The sequence below is a fragment of the Euleptes europaea genome, chromosome 21 (genome assembly GCF_029931775.1).
Source record: "Euleptes europaea isolate rEulEur1 chromosome 21, rEulEur1.hap1, whole genome shotgun sequence".
Classification (NCBI taxonomy): domain Eukaryota; kingdom Metazoa; phylum Chordata; class Lepidosauria; order Squamata; family Sphaerodactylidae; genus Euleptes; species Euleptes europaea.
In genome coordinates, this window is record NC_079332.1 from 5130689 (window position 1) to 5150776 (window position 20088).

The following is a 20088-nucleotide window of genomic DNA, read 5'->3' on the forward strand; positions in this document are numbered from 1 at the left end:
TAGCTGGAGATCTCCTGCTATTATAACTGATCTCCAGCTGATAGAGATCCGTTCACCTGGAGAAAATGGCCACTTTGGCAATTGGACTCTATGGCATTGAAGTCCTTCCCCTCCCCAAACCCCACCCTCCTCAGGCTCCGCCCCCAAAACCTCCCGCTGGTGGTGAAGCCAATATGCAGGTTTTTTTCACACAGGGGAAGTATGCTGTACTCAGAATACTTATCTGTATCAATATACAACTATATTCAGGATACTTATGAGAGCCAGTGTGGTGTAGTGGTTTATTTTATTTTATTTATTGATTTGATTTATAACTTCCACCCTCTCCTCGACGGAAGACTCAGGGCAGAACACAGCATACACAAACACAACATTAAAACTTGACTCGATAATAAAACCTATAAATACAAATTAATACAACAAAAACAGATTCTAATTAAAATTCAGCCGGTCATCAGCTCTGGAATAAACCTAGACAGACATCTCACCCATTCCCTTGCGGTTCAGTGTCGGACTAGCATATGGGAGACCTGGGTTCAAATCCCTATGCGTGCCATGGAAGCTCGCCGGGTGTCCTTGGCCCAGTCACACAATTCTCAGCTTGCGAGGATAAAATGTAGGAGAGGAAGCTGACGTAAGCCGCTTTGGGGTCCCCACTGGGGAGAAAGGTGAGGTGCAAATAAATAAGTATCTCGAGGAAGCAGAAATGCATATTTCATTTCATCCCAAATTAGCCTTTCCCCACCCTGAAGTGTGTGTGTGTGGGGAGGTCAGATTTGTGTCTTGGAACCTGTCCTGGGAGATGCTTGGCATGATCCTACAGCCGGTGGCGGCGCCCTGGCACTGGCCGCCTTAGGATCGGAATGTAAATTGGGTTGCGTCCAAGCTCAACGGGGTTGTTGATCGGGCTATAAAAAGCTTCTTCACAGCCCCTATTATAAACCATACACGCTAATCCCCAATCCATCATGCCTGGAGCTTCACTGTTAACCGGCTTGCCCATTTGCCTAACGTTTCCATCCTGTTTGCGATCTCTTTATATATATTTAAATGTTTTTAAATGCACTGCCTATTCCATTTCGAGCAACCTCAGATTTTTAAAAAAAGAACCCCCAAATTAACACACACAAAAACCCCACCCCCAAAAAATTAAAGAGGCAGACAGTCCAAGAAGAGACCGGTGAGTTCTTGTGTTTACCCGCAAATGAATGATCGTAATCTCTTTTTTCGGATCCCAGCCAGGTGGCTGGGGAGGTGGAGGGAGAGGCAGGGAGAAGCCTGCAGTCATGCATTATTGATAATAATGGCCGTGTCTCTTTAACAGGCTTTGCTCTACGACATCGGAGGGTGTGTGCATTTACATGCCAGCAAGCGTGTATGTGTGTGTGTGTGTGTGTTTGTGTGTGAGAGAGTGTGTGTGTGTGCGCGCGTTGAGAGAGGGAGTCAGGCAGCTTCTGCATCTTTCATTCCCAGCTCCCTCTGGATACCATCTCTGGCTTTTGCTAGAGGGGGTAGGGGGAGAAGGACATCTCTTCCCCCTCTGCTGCAAGCACATCGGTTCCATTCTGGTGGATTTTTGTGTGTGTGTGCGGAGGGAGGAAGAGGACAGTGGATTCTCACACGAGCAAGACAATCTGGGGGGGCAACCCCAGGGAAGGAGGTGTGCATCTGGGCAAAGGAGGTGTGGGATTTTCTGGATTCGGAAAAACGAGGTGGTGATTTGACTTTTTTTTTTTTAGGGGGGGTGTTTTGCCCTTCGTGGTGAGGACTCTTTTTTTCCTCCCTCCCCTGGGCATCCCGCCCTCTCCTGATGCCGCTTCTCACATGAAAGGGCCGGCTCCCTGTGGAAGGCATGGCATGAACTGAGGCGCCCGCGGCTGGAGGTAAGCACTCTGCATCCGTGTGCATCGATCCTGTGCCGCACAAAAGCCCTTGCCTCCCCCTCCCCTGTGCCCCCCTCCCCTACCTCACCGTCTTGCATTTGATGTCTGTAGGATGCTTCCCCCCCAAAGGGTTTTTCTTGCATCTGCACCAAGGGAGGGACGGGGTCTGTAATTACATGCCTCCTTGGCGGAGATCAGAGCATCTCGGAGCTAGTGTTACATAAGGACAGCCGTCCGGGTCTTGACTAACAGGGCTGGGTGTCTCCTGCCTCCATCCCTGTGCATGGCTCAGCTCCTCGGTGGGGCTTGTCTCCTCCAGGATCAGGCTGGATTTGGCCTCCCTTCTCCCTGCCCCCCCTTTCTTCCTCTATTTTTGCTGCATTGGATGGAAATTTTGGTGGCTGTCCATCCAGGCTTGTGTTTGGTTCCCTTTGGACTGAGCGCCCTGCAATGAGTGGATCTGGGGGGATCTGTTGACAGCCCGCCGACCTCTCTCTTCCTCGGTTGGCCGGGAGGCTCTCGAGATGCGCTAGCCCATCAGGCCTACGTGGACTAGCAGCTCAGCAATGAGGTAGACGAGGGTCGAGGTGAGTCCAGCCTTTGGTCCTGGGGGAATTCTGCTTCCCCGCCTGCTCCAGGCCCTGTGCCTTGTTGTTGTTTGTTTCAGTTTCTGTCCCGCTGCACTGGGCAAGCAGCGCCTCTGTGGGTTTTCAAAATTTCTGGGCGATGTAGCGGCCATTTGTATGTGCAGTCATGGGCGCACACTTACCTGGGAGGAAGCTCCATCGGACAGGAAGAGTCTGGCTAATGTGCCCAGGGAACGGAATGCATAGATTGGCTTTTGCGGGCCTGTTGTCCTGGCTTAGGGTCTCCACCCTTTCAGTGCTTTTCTAAAACCGACCCATTCTTGTACCTTTGATGCAGAAATGAATTGTGGGGGGGTTGCTACTTGCTGCATATGAGGCTACTGTTAAAAGCCCAGAAGCCGGGCCTGGGGGGGAGGAGGTGGATGACACCCCCCCCCCATAAAAACCTTCTTGGGATTCCCACCTGGGACACCAGAACTGGAAGGTGTAGAGATATGACAAAGGCACCGCATTTCAACAGGATGCTGCTTGGCTTGCTTTTTTTGTGTGGGGGGTGAGATGGGTTTTTGTGGGTGAGGAGCAGAGCCACGTTGTTTGGTATTATTATTTGGAAGAGGGCTCTTGAGCTGGCCCCGAAACAGACTGACCTGTGGCTCCCTTTCCGGGAGATCTTCCATCAATCGGCCGAGTCCGCTGTTTGGTGCTGGATGTGCATGTTTGGATCCAAATTCCCTGCCCGCTCATCCCGCAAGTGTGGAAGCTAGTGCCGTTTCTCAGCAGTCAACAGGATTGCCAGCTTTTTCACTGGCCTCTGCTCCTGTGCGTTGGATGAGCAGGCTTGGTTATCTCCATGGAAAGCTCGAATGGCACACTGAAGCGTGTGTAAAAGGCATAAGAGCAAGCCCGTTTAGGTTGTTTTTGGGTCAGTTGGCAGCCTGGGTTGGTGAGAGGCTATCACTGGGTTGCCAGAGCTGAAGTAGCTGTGCTATTTTACATGTCTTAAAGCTGAGTGCTTGTATTTATAACAGAAGATTGGAGGGGGTGAGATAAACCATGTGAAGATTCACCTATAGGTGTGAATTTTAACACTGCAGGATTCACTAAATGAGATTGGCTTTGCCAGTTTTGCAGTGTTGATCACCGAGCATTAGAAACGCAACCAACAGGTTATGGCGGGATGTATTATTCATTTCTTAAAAAGAAGGTTCCAAAGATCACTCGTCCTCGTAAATGAATCCCCACTGCTCTGGAAATCTGTACCTCTCAGACCAGAGGTGTGGGCACTTGGTGTGGTGAGAAGATTCTGTGCATACTCAGAGGCTCTCTCGTCTGTATTATTAGTTCCCTTTTATGTCTGGCGTTAAAAATACGCACAAGGGATAACTCCAGGCCCAGGTTCAGCAGCCTGGACGTACTTGTGAGTGGATGCAGGCTTTTTCACAAAACTCTTAATCTGCCTTTTGGACTTCTAGGCGGAAGTTCGGTCAATACAAAATAGCCTTTTAGGATCGCTGGTGGCGTTTCTAAGGCTTTAGTTCACACCAGCAACAGGTGAGGTGATATGGATTGCTCCATATGAGAGATTGCAGGCAGGGGACATTTGCATGTTTAATTCCCCACCCCGTCTTAAAAAAAATCAATATATTCAAAATTTACATATTCAGTAATGTTGGGATGAGGCCTAGGCTACAACTGCTTGATCTTCTAGTTCTGTATATGCAGGGAGTTATATTTATAGGAGGGAGAAGCATTCAGTCATGCAATTCAACCCCCCCCTTTTTTGCAATTGATGAAGTGGTTCAGTCCGAGACGTTTTACCACCACCTGCATCACAATTTCTTGAGAGTTTGGGAATAGAATCCTTCTCCCTATTTCAGGCTGCTGAAGGACATCTGTCGATGTACTCATTGCCGCTGCCCTGCTGTGGCTAGAGGGTTGGACTCAGATCCCAACGACCTGAGTTCAAATCCTGGCCTAACAATGAATTCAGCAGATAGCCTTGGAGCCGGGAAGCTCTGAAGTCCCCAGATGAAAAACAGGAGCTAGTCTTAGGGCCTTCCTATGAATGACAAGGTGTGATTTATTTTTAAAAGATGTGTGTGGATCCGTGTTGAAGTTATACATAGAAAACATGTAGGCTGTGATGGTGGGGAAGCACTCAGCACATGCTCAGAGCAAGCCTCTTTATTTATTTTATTTCCAGGGCTGAGTATGTAGTCCAAACAGATCCCAGGACTGACCTATTCTGAGTCTCAGCTGCTGTTAATCACTGGGTTGTGAAGATATGAAATGAAATGTGTTATATTTTAAAACACCATGAGAACAGGTAGTGTTTGTTCTTTCAAACAGCAAACCTCATGATCCTGTACCTGTCAATATGACAGCAAACTGACCATGTGCAGAGTTTTCTGCGTACTTGGGGGACGCTCTGTTATGCCAGTGCATGAACACACATGAAGCTGCCTGATACTGAATCAAAGCCTTGGTCCATCAAGGTCAGTATTGTCTACTCAGACTGGCAGCGGCTCTCCGGGGTCTCAGGCAGGGGTCTTTCACATCACCTGCTTGCCTGGTCCCTTTAACTGGAGATGCCAGGGATTGAACCTGGGACCTTCTGACTGCCAAGCAGAGGCTCTGCCACTGAGCCACGGCCCCTCCCCTATGTCCATTAGAATTTTCTCCCATTCCCATAAGATAAGAATAAGAGGCCTTAATGGATGGTAGATTCAGGTTGGAGAAAAGGAAGTCTTCTTCATAATTAACTTATGGGATTCACGGCTACAAGATGGCCATTAGCTGTAGATCCCTTTAAAAGGGGATTAGATTCGTTGACAGAGGAGAGGTCTATCCGTGGCTATTAACCATGTTGGCTAAATTAAGCCTCTGAGCCCCCTGTTGCCAGAGAGAAACAACAGAGAAAAGGTTTGGGCCCCTTCATTTACTTGTACTTCCTTTATACCCCACCTTTCTCCCCAGCATCATTCCGCTCCATTTTACCCTCATAGCAACCCTGCAAGGTTGGTTAGGCTGAGAATGTGCGACCAGTCTGAAGTCTCCCAGAGAGCTTCCATGGCAGAGTGGGTATTGGAATCTGGGTCTTCCACATCCTGGTATGACACGAACCACCACACCACTCCGGCGCTGTCTTTGCACTTGGCTTGGTGGACTTCCAAAGTTTCTGTGCTAAAAAAAGGATGCCGGACGAGACGGATCACTGGTCTGATCCAGCAAAATGGTTCTTACGGGACACTGGAACAATAGGCTTTTCTTTACCTAGCAATCGTGTTGCCCATCTTTCCACCTGCAGCCTTTGGAGTACCAGGTGGAGTTCACACAGAATCCCCTAAGAGTCCCCGTCTTTTCAGCATAGATTCAAAAAACAAGCTTCAGGGGGCGTCTACAGGATGAGGCAAAGGGGTTGCCCTCTTCTTTCCGGCAGTGAGGGAATAAAGAGGAGGAAGCAGATCTTTGCCATCTATCTTTTACGGGACTTTGGAGCCAGCGTGGTGTACTGGTTAAGAGCAGTGGTTTGGAGCGGTGGTGTCTTATCTGGAGAACCGGGTTTGATCTCCCCACTCCTCCACATGAGTGGCGGAGGCTAATCTGGGGAACTGGATTTGTTTCCCCACTCCTACACATGAAGCCAACTGGGTGACCTTGGGCTAGTCACAGCTCTCTCAGCCCCACCTACCTCACAGGGTGTCTGCTGTGGGGAGGGGGAGGGAAGGCGATTGTAAGCCGGTTTGATTCTGCCTTAAGTGGTAGAGAAAGTTGGCATATAAAAACCAACTCTTCTTCTTCCTCCTCTTCCTCTTCCTCCTCCTCCTCTTCTTCTTTTTCTCTTTCTGTATATTTTCATCCCACCCAAGGAACTCAGGTGGGGAGAGAAGGCAGCATGTTATAGCCCGATCTCGTCAGATCTTGCAAGCGAAGCAGGGTCGGTACTTGGATGGGGGACCCCCAAGGAAGGCTTCGCAGAGCAAGGCGATGGCCAGCTGCTTCTGCTTCTCACTTGCCTTGAGAGTCCCTTGCTGGGATCTCCATATGTTGGTCGTGACTTAATGGCACTCACGTACATAACAGACGCGGTTTATCCTGCCCCGTGAAACCTTAAGCATCCAGGTGGGGGGAGGAATCCATCTCGAAGTAAGGTGGACTTTAGTCAACAGAAAAAACCGTGGGTTTGTGAAAGTTCTTCTGGAGAAACAAGGAGCTGACAGCCTGCATTAGCAGGGTCAGCAAGACCTTGGTAAACCAGTCCTCCTGGAGACACTGTGTTCTGTAAACAGGAAGACTGTTCTGCTTTCCAGAGACAAGAGAGTGCCATTAACATAAATCTCACCCTCAAGCAAAATCTCTATACATGGATATATGGTCTTTTACCTCGCCCCATTTCTTTCTGCGTTTCAAGGGGCTGTTAAAGGCGGAAGCATGGTCTACATTTTCCTCTTCCGGTCAGCTGGCAATCCTACCATTCCCGCTCTTTGGTGACTAATTGGACAATTTCGATAGTGTGTCCGAAACGCTGAAATCTTGGGGAGAAAAAAATCAGTGTTTTGGGGCGTAAGACATTATGACATTTAAAGTGCCAATTGACGGTGTTTGGGGGTACGAAGGCATGTTCTTCTGGCCTGAAGGGAAACACATTTTGCAGAATGTTTTACAGGGCCCAGTGGGTTATAGATCAAATCAAGCCTGAACTGACCCTAGAAGCTAAAATGACTAAACTGAGGCTATCGTATTTTGGTCACATTATGAGAAGGCAAGAGTCACTGGAAAAGACAGTCATTTTAGGAAAAGTTGAAGGCAGCAGGAAAAGAGGAAGACCCAAAAAGAGATAGATTGACTCCATAAAGGAAGCCACGGCCCTCAATTTGCAAGATCTGAGCAAGGCTGTCAAAGATAGGACATTTTGGAGGACATTGATTCATAGGGTTGCCATGAGTCGGAAGCGACTTGACAGCACTTAACACACACACAAGGAGTGGCTTGCTACCTCCTGCTGTACCCAACACACACACCCTTGTTCATGTTGCCTAGATGTCTGATAGCCGAGACATTTCTTTTCCCTCCCCTGAATGTCTTGCGACTGAAAAAGTGTGCAAGTCTGCGGACAGATGTACCTGTGAACTGGAGCGGGTGTGGAGATTTTTTATCTGTGGTGCAAGCTCTGCTCCCCCCTCCACAATGCCCCACATTCGTTTCTCTACATACAGTTTGCAAACCTCCTAAGATGAAAACAGACTTGCAAAGCCCGGTTCTCAGAGGGTGGGGCTGTGGCTCAGGGGTAAAACATTAGCGTTGCATGCGGAAGGTCCTTGGTTCAGTCCCTATCATCTCCAGTTTAAAAGCATCAGGTTGTTGGTGATGCGAAGAGACCCTGGAGAGCTGCTGCCTGCCAGAGTAGGCAGAATGGGCCTCAATAGCTTCCTGGTCTCACTCAGTATAAGGTATCTTCATATGTTCATGTTCAGTATTTAAGATGTGGGCCGGCGTCGTGCAGTGGTTGGAACATCAAGCTGAGATCTCAGCGATCCACGTTCAAACCCCCATGCTTGTTGTTAGGGTGACCTTGGGCCAGTCTAGCGTACTATGCAGGGTTGTTGTGACAGCATACTTGGGGGAGAGTGCCACGTATGTTGCTCTGCGGTCCCAAAGGTAATGTCTCCTAAGGTCTTCTGGAACCACCCACGGTCACAGCTACGCTTTGGGAATAGCTGAGATAGCATGTAAGGCTCTTTCAAACTCTGTGTGTGTTAAGTGCTGTCAAGTAGTTTCAGACTCATGGCGACCCTATGAATCAATGTCCTCCAAAACGTCCTTTCGTTAACAGCCTTGCTCAGATCTTGCAAACTGAGGGCCGTGGCTTCCTTTACAGAGTCTCTTGTTGGGTCTTCCTCTTTTCCTGCTGCCTTCCACTTCTGCTAGCATGACTGTCTTTTCCAGCGACTCTTGTCTTCTCATAATGTCACCAAAACACAGCCTCAGTTTAGTCATTTTAGCTTCTAGGGAGAGTTCAGGTTTGATTTGATCTAGAACCCACTGATTTGTCTTTTTGGTGGTCCATGGTATCCGTAAAACTCTCCTCCAACACCGCATTTCAAAGGACTCTACTTTCTTCCTGTCAGCTTTCTTTCCTGTACAACTTTCACACCTGTACATAATGATGGGGAATACGATGGCGTGAATTAACTTGATTTTGGTCGCCAGGGAAACATCCTTACACTTAATAATCGTTTCTAGCTCCTTCATGGCTGCCCTTCTGAAGTATGATAGCCTCAGTTTTCCATTTTAGCATCTAGGGAGAGTTCAGTCTTGACTGATTGCAGGAAATGATTCCTTTGAAAAATATAATGCTTTGCTTGTCATTGGGGTGACGTGATATAAGCAGAGGCTAGATGGCCATCTGTCAGCTATGCTGATACTATGAACTTGGGCAGTTCATGAGAAGGGGGGCATCTTGGGCATCTTTTGGGCACTGGGTATGTGGGGGGAAGGTAGTTGTGAGTGTCCTGCATTGTGCAGGGGGATTGGACTAGATGACCCTGGTGGTCCCTTCCAACTCTATGATTCTATGATCTCTGAGCATTCAAATATGACAGTAATTAAGCGATGTTGGGGCCATAAGGGGGCAACCAGCCTTATGTCTAGGGCTGTATCCTTATGAGGATGATTCCCCATTGTGCAGGGGCATTTGCCATGACAATAGAGTATCCACACACAGAGGTATTCCCCATATTTTACTCAGTCACCTACTCACCATGCTGCTGGTAGCTGGAATGTTGCTCTAGCATCATTCGAATGAGTAGTGCTTCTCTAAGCAACTCGGATTAGATTATCTCTGTATTTTCTGTTCTTTTTTTCCTTCTTTTTTTATTGATGAATTTTTATGGCACAGAAGTAAAAAAGGGAACTGGGGAAAGGAAAGAGGGAAGTGATTATATTTCAATATCCCAACTCGGTCAATGAGAACTTTACATATCTCAAAAACAAATTAATCTATTATACACCCAATCAAATAGTATACCTGATGATCATTACATAATCCTACACAAGTATTTACACTGGTGATATATGTTCTTTTGGTTTTTAGTTTCTGATTAAATCTAATTGCTCTGTTAAATACAATTAATTAGTTTCAGACATCATGCATATTCATGCAAAAATAATCTCTGTATTCTCAACCTCAGTTCTACTGAGACCCAGTGTGCTGTAGTGCTAGAGGTTGAACGAGGCCTGGGGAGACCTGCTTTCAATCCCCCACTCTCTAGGACCAATTGCTTTCTCACTTAACCCACCTCACAGGGTTGTTGTGGGGATAAACTGGAGGAGGGGGAGGGAGAACCACGCGTTACATGTCCCTGAGCAACTTGAAGGAAGGGTGGGATTAAAAAAAAGGTAATAAATAGCTGTAAGCAGCTTTGGCTGAAAAGGTGGATTTAAAAAAAAATACAATAGTTGTAATGGAGACCATTGAGTGGTTTATAACAGCAGTCCCTGGGCATCAGGAGAGGGGGTACTGTGCACCTTCCTGCCCTCTAGCAGTGTCTGCCTGGGGCTTTGGAGAGCTGCTGCTAATTCAGACGAGACAGACTGATGGGCTGATCCAAAATGGCAGCTCCGCTTCCTTGCATGAGGTTTGCTTCCAGCCGAAAGCAGGCTGCGGTTAACCAACAGTGACTTTTCATATGTGCCAGGGTGTGGGGGGGGAGAGGGGATCAGGTCCAGGTATTCATATGTCTTATGTGGGCAAACTCTCCCCCCCCCCCGTCTCTTTCTCGGGGCGCATGTGCATGCATGCTCTCTCAGAACGGGGAGGAGAAATCAGGCTTGTGTCTTTTGCGATGCCACCAAAACCCAGCCCCGTGTCCCAGACAGATACTTAACAGGCCAATCAAGTAGCCTATTGTGTGAGGCTGATGAGCCGGATGGCATCATAACGCTTCGTGGGAGGCTCTTCAAATTACATCTTCATTCATATTTGAAAAGACAAATGATTACCGTCTACCGGCGATCTTCTTCCTGCCAGAGAGAGGCAGCTATAGAGTTGGGGGCTGCTTATCACAGCTCTTCAGCCCCCTGCTTTGTTTTTACTGTGGGGAGGAGACAAACAACACATATTTTTCAATCTGTGGATCATTTGCCAATTAGTATGTGCTCTGCTGGCGCTGAGACAAGGCCCACCAAGATGAGGATCTCTAATCCCCCCTCACATCAAATTTTGGCAAGTTGATAATGATAAGAAAGTATGTGTAGTGGTTAGAGCAGGGGAGATTTTGTGTGTGTGTGTGTGTGTTAAGTGCCGTCAAGTCGCTTCCGACTCATGGCAATCAGTGTCCTCCAAAATGTCCTATCTTTGACAGCCTTGCGCAGGTCTTGCAAACTGAGGGTTGTGGCTTCCTTGATTGAGTCCATCCATCTCTTATTGGATCTTCCTCTTTTCCTGCTGCCCTCAACTTTTCCTAGCCTGACTGTCTTTTCCAGTAACTCTTGTCTTCTCATAATGTGACCAAAATACGATAGCTTCAATTTAGTCATTTTGGCTTTTAGGGTCAGTTCAGGGTTGATTTGATCTAGAACCCACTGATTTGTTTTTTTGGCGGTCCAGGGTATCCGTAACACTCTCCTCCAACACCACATTTCAAAGGAATCTACTTTCTTCCTCTCTGCTTTCTTCAATGTCCAGCTTTCACACCCATACATAGTAATAGGGAATACAATGGCATGAATTAACCTAATCTTGGTGGCCAGTGACACATCCTTACATTTAAGGATCTTTTCTAGCGCCTTCATGACCGCCCTTCCCAGTCTCAACCTCCTTCTGATTTCTTGGCTGCAGTCTCCCTTTTGGTTGATGATGGAGCCAAGGGGAGATCGACAGTGACCAAAATGGAATCACACACTCCAGTCGGCCTGAAAACTTGCTTTGAATGGGTGGGAAAATATATTCCCCTGTTTGTTATCTTGACGGCGAGGACGGCAGAGGAGGGAATCACAGTTTGCATGATGGGATCTGGAGTGTATAATTCCGGCTTCGCTTGGGGCAGGGCGAAGGAATTTTCACCTCGTCCACCACCCTTGGCTGCCCTGATGCCAGCTGCTCTGATACACTTTTTAAACACACAACTTTTTCTTAACCACCAATGGAGCCCAAGGCTCTCAAGACAGTGTGGAAGGGGAAAGCGCAGGCAAGCTACAAATATGCAACCGTCAGCAGAATTCGGCCCAATCAACATCGATCAATGCAACGAAACCAGAAAACAATGAAGAGCTGCGGCCGGCAGAAAACTGTCTAAAAATACAACACAACAGATGCAAATCAATATGATAACCAAAATATTGTAGAAACTTTGGCAGTGGATAAAAGCAGATCAGTCAGATCAGAGCAAAGTTGCGCAACCGAGTAAAACAGAGACAACCAGCAGCTCTCTTAAGAAGAGGGGTCCCTCCATTAAATTCCAGATTGTTTATGTGCTTCATTTGTACCCGGCCTTTCTCCCCAGTGGGGACCCAAAGCAGCTCATGTTGTTCTCCTCTCCACCATTTTATCCTCACAGCTGCCCTGTGAGATAGGCTAGGTGAAGACAGGGCGACCAGCCCAAGTTCACCCAAGCAAGCTTTCATGGTAGAGCAGGGATTCGAACCTGGGTCTCCCAGATCCTACTCGGACAACCTAACCACTACACTGGCTCTCGATACTGCTGTTTTGAGCCAGTGCGTAAGGTTTAACAGAGAGGATAGTGTTAATTCGGTCCCCTTAAACCAAGATCTGATCTAGCATACCTGCTTTTACGTTCTCACTTCCCAGATCAGTTCAGGCTTTAAAGGTAAGCGCTAGCACTTTGGGCTTGGAAACGAATCGGTGGCCAAAAATGCTCTTTTGCCACTGGCGAGGATCCTCTTCCAGCCAGTTTTGTTGGCATCCTGCATCATGCGTCCGAACCACGTTCAGAGTCATCCCTGCACAAAGCACATCGCACCATCCAGCATGGGTGTAGTTAAAGCATGGATAACCAATGGCCCCAATCTATTCTACCCGTTTTGTTTACACTGTTCCCCTCTTCATTTTGTCCTCACAACAAGGTGCGTGAGGGGCCATGGGACTAGGGGACTGGGCAGGTAGGTGACGAGAAAGACCTCTGCCTGAGACCCTGGAGAGCCATGGAGAGGCTCTGTGCTCAGTGGTTGAGCATCTGCTTAGCATGCAGAAGGTCCCTGGTTCAATCCCTGGCATCTCCAGTTAAAGGGACTAGGAAAGTAGGTGGTGTGACAGACCTCTGCTTGAGACCCTGGAGAGTCATGGAGAGGGGCTGTGGCTCACTGGTTGAGCATCTGCTTGGCATGCAGAAGGTCCCTGGTTCAGTCCCTGGCATCTCCAGTTAAAGGGACCAGGCAGGTAGGTGATGGGAAAGATCTCTGCCTGAGACACTGGAGAGCCGCTGCCAGTCTGAGCAGACAATACTGACTTTGATGGACCAAGGGTCTGATTCAGTAGAAGGCAGCTTCATGTGATAGGCCCAAAGTCACCCAGCAAGCTTCAGGGCCAAGTGAGGACTTGAACCCAGGCTTCCCACGTCCCATGACACTCTAATCGCACCACACTGACTAAACATCTCTTTCCATTCTCCCTTGCTGCCTTTAGACTTGGAAGCCCTTTCCAGGATGCCTGCATGTGGCCATTTCTGTTTCTGTCTTCATTGCCTTCCTTTCCCCATGAATAGTAATAGAATCATAGAGTTGGAAGGTACCACTAGGGTCATCTAGTCCAACCCCCTGCACAATGCAGGAAACTCACAACTACCTCCCACACACACACACACACAGTGCCCAGAAGATGGCCAAGATGCCCCCCCCCTTCCATGCTCCATGTTAGCTGCTCTTGGCTTGGGTGATTTCCCATTCCCCCAAGGGAGTAAACGGAACACATATGATGGCAGGGACCCAAACACTTCCGCTAGTCTTTTTCTCGCCTCTGAAGCTGCTTGCTGTTATTATTATCACCAGGGAGAACCTTCGGACCCAGCAATGAGACAATAGTTCCGTTGCCAAAAGGAAATGACCGGTAGGAAGCTTAAGATCAGAGGCGCCACTGGATGGAACCAATGGCCCGTCAGATTCATGCTCATCTTAACTGGTGATTCATGCTGGGAACACCTGCAGGTTAGATTGCCATCATATACTTTGACAGGACTTAGCGTGGCGTCGTGGTTAAGAGCGGTGGTTTTGGAGCGGCAGACTCTAATCGGGAGAACTGGGTTTGATTCCCCTCTCCTCCACATGAGTGGCGGATGCTAATCTGGTGAACCGGGTTGGTTTCCCCACTCCCACACGTGAAGCCAGCTGGGTGACCTTGGACAAGTCACAGTTCTCTTTGAGCTCTCTCAGCCCTACCTCCCTCCCAAGGTGTCTGTTGTGGAGAGGAGAAGGGAAGGTGATGGTAAGCCGGTTTAATACTTCCTTAAGTGGTAGAGAAAGTCGGCATATAAAAAACCAACTCTTCTTCTGTTGTTGTCCCTCTGTAATAACTGGTTGGTCACTGTGTAGGAGGGGTTTGTGGGTCAGTGGCAGAGCATCTGCTCGGCGTGCAGAAGGTCCCAGGTTCAACCCCCAGCTTCTCCAGTTAAAGAATCTGTTAATCTGTTTAATCTCCAGTTCAAGAATCCAGTTAAAGAAGCTGTGAGTAGACAATAACGGCTTTGACGGACCAAGGGTCTGATTCGGTATAAGGCTTGTGTGAGACTTCTTGTTTGGGGGCTTCCTAGAGGCACCTGGTTGGCCACTGTGTGAACAGACTGCTGGACTTGATGGGCCTGGGTCTGATCCAGCAGGGCCTTTCTTAAGTTCTTATGGTGTAGATGGACTACTGGTCTGGCCCAGTAGGGCTCTTCTCATGACCGCCTTTGAAATCCGACTGGAAACTTCAGCTGGTCTGAAACGCAGTAGCTAGGTTGCCCTCACGGGTAGGGTACGGGGATCGCGTCGCCCCCGTGTTGCGCCATGTCCGGGCTCAGATCGAAACGCCGGTCCTTAACTTTCAAGGTCTTAAATGGCTCGTAGCTGGGGCACTTAACACCGGGAGATTTCAGTTCCCAGCAGCCACGGGGCGGCATGCAGCATTCAGGAAGAATAAGCAGAGAGTCAATGGAGCTACCACTACGGTGTCGTTACAGATTTTGAGGGCCTCTGAGCTCAAGCTGTGAGCAGAAACCTTTCCAAATTACACAGAATGACCACGTCCCCCTTTTTGTGGAGTGCATGTATTCTCTTTTTGATAGAGAGGTACACACACTTGAGGAAATCTGTCCCCCCCCACCCCGCTGCTGCTCCATCTAACATCCTCTCCACACTACCTCTCTTCCCCTTTCCCCAGAGGTCTGGATTCATGACCCACGCTGAGATCCATTATCTGATTTCTATAGCCGGCTCGCTCAGACGGGGACGAAAGCTATTCCAGGAAGGGGAGGGGAGGAAAGAACGGACAGTGCGTGGAAACTAGTTTTCTCTTTCTTTCCTTTGATGATCGCGGTATTCTCTTTGTTCAATTCAAAGTGAGACGGGCTCTCTGGTGAATTGATTCTGCAGCGAAGAAAAAAGACGCTGGGGTATGTTGATTTTGGCCTTCTGGACTCTGAGTTCAGATTCTGTTGGCTAAAATGGAATGGCAGGAAGAGATCACATCTGATACTTTTCAAAATCTGCCCCCCATGCTTGCTATACTTTCCAAGCATAATGCCAGCAGTACAGGTTAAGTCCCTCCAGTAATTTGCTGCTTACGCTTTATTATTTATGACATATTTTAATGTTGCCCTGCTTCCATGTTTTCCCCCTCCTCCAGTTTACCTTCACAACAAGCCTGTGAGGTAGGCAGGCTCAGAGAGAAGGACTAGCCTAAGTTCACAAGCTGAGCAGTCTTAAGCAGAGTTATATATACCCTTCTAGGCCCTTGAAGGCAAGGAAGGAAGTAACTCTGCTTTGGGTAGCCCTGCCAACATCCTTCATGGCAAATGAGGAAGATGAGCGAGAGAGAGAGAGAGAGAGAGAGAGAGAGAGAGAGAGAGAGAGAGAGAGAGAGAGAGAGAGAGAGAGGAAGAAGAGTTGGTTTTTACACGCCGACTTTCTCTCCCACTTAAGGAAGAATAAAATTGGTTTTCAATCACCTTCCCTTCCCCTCCCCACAACAGACACCCTGTGAGGTAGGTGGGGCTGAGAGATCTGTGACTAGCCCAAGGTCACCCAGCTGGCTTCATGTGGAGGAGTGGGGAAACCAACCCAGTTCACCAGATTAGCCTCCGCCACTCCTGTGGAGGAGTGGGGAATCAAACCCGATTCTCCAGATCAGAGTCCACCGCTCTTAACCACTACACCACCAGAACCGGGGACTCCTGGGGCTTAGTCTAATGAATCAGAAAGGGGGGGCAGGATCCAACCACACCAAAGAATTTTAAAGTGTCATTGTTCAGCAGAGGAGAACAAAACTCACATTAAATTTCTTTAGCCGCAGTCATTGGGGTGGCATAGATTTACAGCCTGCAACAATATCTTCTGTAGAAATCGATGGGATTTATCTCGCTTATCTTTGGAGGACTTCCTTCTTTTTTTAAACTTAAGGAGAAGGGCTTAGGGAAAGGCTGTGGCTCAGTGGCAGAGCCTCTGCTTGGCATGCAGAAAGTCCCGGGTTCAATCCCCGGCATCTCCAGTTAAAGGGACTAGGCAAGCAGGTGATGTGAAAGACCTCTGTCTGAGACCCTGGAGAGCAGCTGCCGGTCTGAGTAGACAATACCGACTGCAATGGACCAAGGGTCTGGTTCAGTAGAAGGCAGCTTCATGCGTTCATGTGTGTTCAAGGAGTTAGAAGGGAGAAACCTGTAGACAGAGTCCTGTCCGTCTTCTCCCTAAGAAGATAAATAACTGAAACAGTCCTGGGGCAGTTTATGCGCATGGAAGTGGCGCTCTGTGCTTTGCATGGCACCTTTATATTAATGTGCGTGCATTAAAGGCATGATGCGCCCCTTCCCCTCTCAGAGACTGAATCTTTAGAGTCCCAGAGGAAGGAGACCGACAATTCTAGCAACAGAGGTGGGTTGTTGTTTTTTTAACAAAGGCAAAAGGGGAAAGCAAATAGGGACAGTGATTTTTATTTGGGGAGGGATTGCGGGCCGGAAGACAGGGGCTGTCCCGGGTGAAGAGGGACAGTTGGAGCATATTATGTGGTTACGATTCAGAGATAACAATGTGGATCAGTAGAGCTTCAAGGCAGAAACGGCGAAGTCCAAGAAGTGAGCCTCCTTGCCAGTCCTTAATATGAGTATTTATAAATATCAGGAAGATAAGGTTTTCCAGGTGAATGGAATGAATCTGGTAGGAAGGGGCTGCTTTGTATCATCAGATTAGTGAAGCTACACAGATATTCCTTGGAGGTTGCCCATCCATATACTAACCAGGGCCGACCCTGCTTAGCTTCTGAGATCTGACGAGATCAGATAGCCTGGGCCAACCAGGTCAGGAGCCGTAGCTCAGTGGAAGAGCATCTGCTTGGCATGCAGAAGGTCCCAGGTTCAATCCCCGGCATCTCCAGTTAAAGGGACTAGGCAAGTAGGTGATGGGAAAGACCCCTGCCTAAGACCCTGGAGAGCCGCTGCTGGTCTGAGCAGACAATACTGACTTTGATGGACCGAGGGCTTGATTCAGTATAAGGCAGCTTCATGTGTTCATGTGTGTTCCCTCAGCAACAGGCCCTCCTCCACACACCTAACTAATCTGGAAGATCTTTCCCAACCTCAAATATTACCATCTAGCCAGTCATGTTCCCGCAGTTCTTACTGGGGCCTATTTTATAGCTGTGGCAGGCCCTGGGTAGTATAAGTAGGGGGCACGGCCTGGACTGAGGTTCCCAACCGCCAGCGAAGTTCATGTAGCGCCAGGCTTGTTTGTTTGTTTTGAGCGGAACGATTAAGCACAGACAAAAAAAGCCAGATAACAAGCTTTTTTCCCGAGGCTTAGTTCGGGCAGCGGGCCAGGCGCAGCGGCACCAACCCCGCTTCTCGTCGGCCTTGTACCAGCCATCTGACGCGTTCAGCCGTGAAATATAGCTAACTGGCGGCGGAGGAGAAAATGCCGCACAGCTGGCAGGGCTGTTGACCAGAACAGCTTTGGGGAGGAGCAGTTTGGGGCGAGCAGCGAGAACTTTCAGCAGCGGCAGCCTTAAAAGACCCCCCCCCACACACACACACACAGCCATTCTTAACTTGCCCTCCAGGATATGTGAGTGAAGCAGAGAATCGAGAGCCCACCCACCCCCCAGCACAGCAATGCCTCATAATTATAGCACTGCAAAAACCAGTGGAAGTGGGAGGTGGGCCCCCGGATCGCAGATGCACATCATTACACCCACACACTTGCCTTTCCAGGAATTTACAGCCGTTCCCCCCCCCCCATTAATTCCAAGCACCTGAGAAGGATCTCGCCATTGAAACAGATAATATATATTGATCTGCCTAAACAAACACCCATAGGCAGAGGTCAACTGGAATGACATCAGCTCGCTGAGCTGTACGCCCATCTGTTTTTTTCTCTCCAAAAACACACACACGCGCATGCACAAAAGAATACCAGGGCGTGCCTTATTTATCATAGGGTGGCTTTATCATCACCAGAGGCCTAGTGGGGTTCGACACCCAAAGCTTGCTGAAATCTTAACAGCGCTGCTCATTAAACCCCTAGGCTGCCAGCCAAAGGGTTTGACAGAGCTGTAATCCTTCTGTTTTCTCGGCTCAATATAGGATTGCATGGTAAGGCTGCAGTCCTATGTACATTTACTTGGGAGTAAGCCGTGTTGAATTCAATTGGATTTTCTTGAGAAGGAACATGCATATCGGTCACAGGACTTGGACAGCTTTAGTTTAGCTCTAAATTGTTTTTAAACTCACAAACAAGATGACTGCTGCAGCAGCAGTCCAGGGATCCAGGGATACCCTGTTTCAAAGGCAGTGTTTCTTTTTAAAAATGTGCATAAATAAGAGATGAGAAAGAATCGGCTCTGAGCTTCTGTGTATTTTAAAAGAGAAAGCTCTATTTGAAGCACACCTGCACCCTCTCAAAAACGTTATGGTGTCCACCTATATTGAATATAAAAATATCTTAACAGGGAGTGTGTGTTTTTTAACCTGTTGTTGTGTGAAAGGGAAGCAATCAAAAGGCAGGGCAGAGCCAAAGGACTGGGCCTCTGTCCAGGATGCTACAATATTCAGGGCCTGCCCACCATAGGTTGCTTTTCAATTACAGGTCATGGAGAACAGGGATAGTTTGTGTTATTGAAAATACAACATTGTTCCCCACACTTTTCAATTCTTTTTAAACTGTTAAGGTAAAGGTCCCCTGTACAAACACCGGGTCATTCCTGACCCAGGGGTGACGTCACATCCCGATGTTTACTAGGCAGACTTTGTTTACGGGGTGGTTTGCCAGTGCCTTCCCCAGTCATCTTCCCTTTGCCCTCAGCAAGCCGGGTCCTCATTTCACTGACCTCGGAAGGATGGAAGGCTGAGTCGACCTCGAGCCGGCGACCTGAAACCGACTCCCGTCGGGATCGAACTCAGGTCGTGAGCAGAGCTTGGACTGCAGTACTGCAGCTTACCACTCTGCGCCACAGGGCTCCTGAGTTGTTGGTAAATATATGGGTTTTTTTCAGCCACGAAGGAGGGAAGGGGGGTTCATAGTGTAAAATGAAAATACGGCTTGGAATCCCCCCGGGTGATTTGAAAAACTTTTCTGTGCTTCGAGGAAAAACCGTGTTCATCCTTCTGGATCTTTCGTCCTCTCCAATAGCCTGCGACCAATGCAGCGCATGGAAGAAGTTAAAATGTCCCCCCACACACACACACACAATGCCCTGTGGGGCCTTTTGATGCTATCCAAGGTGCTGAAGCCCCAGCCAGCTACTGTCCATGGTGCTGAAACTGTGCGCCTCTGCCAACTGCAAGCCTGTGAAAAATCACAGATGGTTTGTTTTGGTTTTTTGCAAGAAGAATTTGGCAATACCTATAATGGCTGTCAAATCCTGGAAAACTCAGAGCCGAGGATTCTGTAGGAATCCACCTTCCTTGCAAATTGAAATTTAGGAAGGTATGGGTTTTTATAAGAAATCTCCCTATCCAGAGCTGCAAAGTGACTGCTGTCTAATCTAGGGATAAAATTTTCATCCTGTTTCTTCTTCCCAGTAGCTCAGGGCAGCACACATGGCTCTCTAGTCCTCCATGTTGTGCTCACAACACCCCTGTGAGGGAGAATGACTGGCCCAGGGTCACTGACTTAAGTGGGGATTTGAACATCTCCCCTCTCCTCCCTTTTCACAGCCAGCCTGATGCAGAGTTTCAGAGAAGAGGCCATGGCTCATTGGTAGAGCATCTACTTGACATGTAGAAGGTCCCAGGTTCAGTCCCCGGCATCTTCAGTTAAATGGACCAGGTAGTAGGTTATTTGAAAGGCCTCTGACTGAGGCCCTGGAGAGCTGCTGCCAGTCTGAAGAAGCGTTTGGTTTTTATATGCCAACTTTCTCTACCACTTAAGGGAGATTCAAACCGGCTTACAATCACCTTCCCTTCCCCTCCCCACAACAGACA

The 20088-nt window shown here is 48.5% G+C and overlaps 1 protein-coding gene across 2 annotated transcripts in view; it reads left to right on the forward strand.

Moving 5' to 3' along the window:
• The first annotated feature begins 1775 nt into the window (after positions 1 to 1775).
• The window catches only part of FBXL16 (F-box and leucine rich repeat protein 16), a 42619-nt gene continuing 24306 nt past the window's right edge, over positions 1776 to 20088 (forward strand). Inside the window, exon 1 of one of the 2 annotated variants that reach the window (XM_056866290.1) lies at positions 1776 to 1883. The gene's annotated coding sequence lies outside the window, so the exon portion shown is untranslated. Of the gene's footprint in view, positions 1884 to 2448; positions 2471 to 20088 lie in introns of those variants that run through there. The other variant, XM_056866289.1, reaches the window with a different exon arrangement.